A 5757-nucleotide genomic window follows, 5' to 3' on the forward strand; every position below is an offset into this window, starting at 1 on the left:
CGTCGGTTTGACTGCAAAGAAGCACAGGGAAATCAGAGAGAGACATCTATCATGCATCTGTTTTTTGTTTTTTTCTTAAGTGTTGGCATTAAAGAGCAGGAAGTAAATTGCACTGCTCACTTTTCAGCGCACAAAACTGCACGTGTTGTCAGACACACAGCTGTTCTTCCATTCATCTTATACACTGTGCGGCGTATATCAATTTGTCAGTGACAAGGGTAAATCCAACTTCCTCTTCAAACAGGTCTCCTGTCAGTGAGCCACACACTTAGTTTGTTTTTTAAGGCCAAACTCCTGACCCATTTACCAGAATACCCTTGAGCCTCGCACAACATCCCATCCATCCATCCCTTTTTTTTTTCTTTTTTTCACCGTCCTTTCATGCTCGAGGCCTGTGAGCTCCTCTTGATTGTGAATCATTGACTCTTTACTCACAGACCTGCCCGGTGTTTGCTTTGCAGTCACACAGAGATGCACTTGTTAGTGGGAAAAAAAAGTATTTTTGTATTCTGTATTTAAGTATTCTGACACGAGATCTGAGGAAAGGTTATTCGCTTGAGACACAACAGCAGCTACAGTGGACATTAATACATGTTTTTTCTACACATTTTGTTGCACATATGTATTTCTGCTAGTGCTGGGTGCGTTAACGCGATCCGTAGAAAGACGCGCGTCACGTCATGTTTATGTGACTCCGGATTGTTAAAATGAGTCTCTAAAGTAACACTAAACTTTAAAAACAGAGGCACACATACGCTGTACACAGGTACGCTGGTTATTTGTAGCGCTGCTCTTTTCGTTAAAGGTGAAGAAAGTAGTTTATAGTGACATCTAGAGGAGAGGCTGAAATTTACAACAACAAACTGCTCCTCTGCTCACCCCCTCCCTTCCCTGAGTGCTACGGTATCCTCAGCCGGTCAAATGTCGTCCTCGTCATCTTTCTCTGTGTCAGCAGGTTCTAGTATTTATTCAGACAATGAGAGGGAGAGGACGAGGACGAGGGACAGCTCTTCGTGGCCGCGGTAGAGCTGTCAGAAGCTGGCGAGGGAGAGGGTGAGCTACCGCGGCCGTGGCAGACGAAGCGGAGAGAGTGGAGGCGGGACTTCCGCTACATGTAAAGCGACGCTTGATTTGATCTCTCGGGTTTGTCTATACAGGCTCCGGTAGAAACATGGCGTCTCGCTGCTAACAGTGGCTATGCAACAGCGGCCCGTGACCATGACCACGCAGCTAACCGGTAAACGATGCCTGGACTCCGGTGTCGCAGCACGAAAACATGACAACATGTGCGTCTTTTTCCGGTCAGTCGTCATGGAAACGCTTCATGCGCAGCACTAATTTCTGCTCGTGTACGTCCTCATCGTGATCGCCGTCCTCCCTGGTTCATTGAGACCGGCCAGCCAGATGTCAAACATCGTACGGCTGAAGAAAGTGGACAGCTTGGTGTCAAATTGACTCGGATGCTCTGTCTGGACTCTGCCGTCTAATGTGCACGTTTATGGATGAACGGACGGTCGAGTCAAGTTGAGCCTTGCACGGCCTCGGGGCGTGACGCAAAAAGCTGTAGCGCAGAGTGAGTGTGTGAGAGAGAGTGAGACACAGCGGGACTGAGTGCAGGTTTGCATGCATTTTTCATGTCACTCTCAGGCGTAACATGAACATGTACATTTAACCCCCATCCTCCACACACACGTCCAAGTCAAGCAGTGCTCTTAATGGTCTTCAAATATCTTGTGTTACTTTTGGTGAGTGGTTATAAATATTAGTGTGTATGCATGTGACGTCCAAATATATGTAAAAACCTTGGACTGGATTATGAGACACTGTGGGCACAGCATACATAGATAGATACTTTAAAAAAGAAAAAACGAATTTTCCTATTTTATACAGCCAAGTGCAAAGTGTTTTTTCTTCCATGCATGAACTTGCAGGTGCCAAGAAACATCTCTCCAAGATGCCAGTGCACATTTGAAGAGGCTGTGCAAAAATTTCTAACTTACTGTCTGGAACAACACACAGCGACGCGCGCCAAAATACACCCACGTCACTCATCCGACACCAACACTAACCAAATTTGCTCATAGAATCAAATGACCAATGCTGTAGACCACTTTATTAAATACATCACGCTCCCGCATGCTGTTTTAAAGCTCTATGTCCACGCTGGTGCTTTTCTCGTTATTCTAGAAGGCAAGGACCTTGATCACATGTGCATAAGGATTTGTAAATTCTTCTGCTCCATATGCTTCAGTTTTCATATATGCACTGCAGGGTCGTTAAAAATTAATGAGAATCACAATGGACTTCAAAGGGAAACTCGGGCACTAACAGCCGCTGAATCTAAATCCTCTGCTCCACCGTCGAGTGGGGTGAAAGTTTTTCTCCTCCTCGGTTCGGTTTGGTTTGGTTGGTTGATTGGTTGGTTGGCGGCTCCGATGCAGCTAATTATAACCCTGCTGTAGCTGTGTAGCCTGGCAGAAGCGAGCGAGAAGACCACGCTCGCAGATCACAGCGCGTTTGAAGAACGTGGTTAAGATGAAGTGGCTTCTCTGGGTTGAAGCGGCGCCTCAAAGGGGAAGAAGATCTGTGCTGCTTTGCAATTTATAGCAGAAAAAAGAAAGCCCCACTTCTTAAGTCTTAGAATAAAGATGATGGCCGTCATGGAATGTGTCACATTACCCAACACGGTGACTGGTTGACCACAGGGGGATTTACTAATATACAGCCCCATGAATCTGCTCCTTATATCTTTTTGCCATCACTTAATTCAGGTCATTGGTCGTACTTTAAAGCTGCTTTAAGTCAGGAGGGGCTGGAATCTGAGGAGCAAAGCTTGAACCTCTCAGTGTCAGATGTAGAGGATACCGATGAGGCAGAGTACTCAGTCCTTATGGACATCTCATTGAAGATTTAAAGACGTAAAGAAAGCTCCTCAAATACACAAATAATGTACATTTTATGGCTCGTTGGGTATTCCCCTCCTTCCCTCATTTTCCCTGTTCAAAGATGACGAGCATCTCTACATTCTGCACTTGCAACCGGACGCAATATAGGCTTCAGAATAAACTAATAAACTTGTGTAGATGAGCGAGTCCTGCCCATTCGTCTACGTGAAACTCTGACAGACTGTTATCCCAGCTGTAACAGATGTGCGTGTTCACCAACTCGGGTGCACAAACATCTTTAATAAGCCCGGCTGCCTGTCTATGCAAATAAAACAGACGTCAAGCAAACACACAGAGACTTATTGTTGTGCCCTGTATGCCGAGTCCTATAAATGCTGTTTTTCAATGTCTGCACCATGAATGCAGTCAACCGGTAATTTAAAGAAAGTTAAATTAAAGTTTCCAGTCTCGTCATTGATCCTGATGTAGGATTTCAAACACAACAATAGTGTCGCACATTTATAGAAGACGTACTGCAACTATATTTAAGCGCCGACTTGTCATCGTCGTGCCTCGTGCAGATGACGAGACATGAATCACGTTCACGATTTAAGAATAAACTGCAGTGTTGAGGAGGGCCCCAATTTAGACGTAGAGGTATAATTAGGGGGTTGGTTGGCTTTCATTCGGAAGTGTTAGAGGCTTCGCACCATCCTCACACAACTGACAAGACGGCAGACTCCAGGCTTCAAAACATTAAGGTGATGACACAGATGCAGCATCCGTATTTTTAATGCATTTACGTCAGTGAATCGGCACGATTTTTGGAGTTTTATTGCAAATCTGGTCGTAGGTCGTTAGGTTCAGACAGATGGAAAACTCACCTCCAATGTCGGGTCTGAGTTTGTTGTCATATCCGTCAAGTAGGCTGTTTAGGATGTGCGTGACATCGCTTTCATATACTTTGGGAGTCAGCACCCATGTCTTGTTCGCCGCCTCGTCGTCATATTCAGTCTGGAAGGAGCTGCGGGGGAGAGAAAACAAAATACATTCAATCAAGAAGTGTTTTCTTTACTTTCTTAAAAAGAAAGACAAGGTGCAAGACCCAGGAAGAAAGGGGGGGGGGGTCTTTTGAAGATCTCACCATTTGTCAGGAGATAAACTCTGGGAAATATTTCACAGCTTTTTTTATTTTATCGCCCCCTTACTGAGATTAATCTTCCCTTTCAACTTTTGTCTCCACTCTTTCTCACACACACACTTCACTAATTCCCACCACTTGCGACGGGGGTAAAAAAAACAAAAAAAAACATGAATTTCAATGCAATAGTTTCACCACACTATAATGTTGTCGTTCATCAAATATTCATTTTGTTGTGGCTTGCTGTCCTGTAAACACGCTCTGCAATGTGTGGGAAACAAGGATTTGCAGCAAAGAATGAAGTCGTGTCTCTTTAATATAAGAATCTACGCCATTATAAGGCAAATTCAAACAGTGCAATTGAGTGTAGGTGTTATTTTTTGCCTCTGATCTTTGTCTTCCCTGCACGACGATGACATCTTAATTGTTCTTGACGGATGAGAATTATCTCTGAGGCGAGGTGCCGTTTTGATGATTTATCGGAGATATTGTGATTAATGGGTTCCTCAGCTTATTTTCATTAGAATGAAAATTTGTACAAAAGAGGAGTCTGTCACTTCACCAGACGGCCACCAAAACAAATGTGACACTTTGGTTCAGCGATTGATTTTGTCGTCCTGGAAGCCGTGCACACCCGAGCAGCTGGTGCCAGTGTTCAAGTGCTGTGTGATCGCACAATAAGTATAAAAATACTGCGTCGCATTTATGCTGCAAATCAAAATATTTGATGACACTCGGTGCACAGGTGCACACAAACAGATGTTTAAACATAATAGAGTAATTATAAAGAGAAGAATGATGAGTCAGATCAGCCCAAGACACAATAATGAGCTCATCACTCAGACAAGGACGAGGTTTGGGTACGAGGAGTATTCCGTGAACCAGAAAATTGTACTTTGGACTGCAAATCGATGGCCGCGACAGGCTGAAGACACCACTAACCACCTGCACGAGAATCATGTCAAACGATTTGTCAAATCCAAGCTAAAGAACCGCAATAGTCGTAGTCAAATGTCCAATAAATACAGCAAAGAATCAAGGCCACAGAAGGAAGTAATGGCTGCTATTGCAACACAACATCTTTTAGACAGATGATGTTAAAAGTCAATTGTAAAATATAAATTAAGACTTGTGAATTTCTGATGCTAAAATGTGAAATAACAGTCGCTCTCTGTCAAAGACAAGATGTTCTGCCCTTTGCTTTAAAAGACTTAAAAGAGCTTAAATGTGAAGGGAGGCAATTCAAGCTATTTTCACTCAACAGAAGTTGGATTGTGACAAAAAAAAGAGTCAAATCACCTCTTGTTGACCTTTTTTTTCCAATGACAGTGTTTTTCATGTCAGGGAAATTGGACAAAGAAATGTTATGTGTGTGATTGGATTTCTAAGTGTGCTTTCAAAACAGAACATTTGCACATGATTATAAACCTCAAATTAAACAATTTAAGTCCATTTGGTTGATTTGCGATATCCAATGAAATATGCAATGAAAATACACTTCCTACCTCCAGTTATTAGCATGATCTCCTTCATATATGCAAATTAATAAACACGAGGTCTGTTTTTACGAATTACAAGCACGCCTTTGTTGTGGCTGTCTGATAGAACGACACAGATTGAGGATTCGGAGCCATATAATGCATACCAAACACAGCGTGCAGAGACAAAAAGGAAGGAAACGTGATAGAAAAATAGATTGTGTCAAATCCTCAAGCTGTCACAGTTGTGGAT

Source organism: Microchirus variegatus, assembly GCF_963457635.1.
Source record: "Microchirus variegatus genome assembly, chromosome: 2".
In the NCBI taxonomy this organism is placed as follows: domain Eukaryota; kingdom Metazoa; phylum Chordata; class Actinopteri; order Pleuronectiformes; family Soleidae; genus Microchirus; species Microchirus variegatus.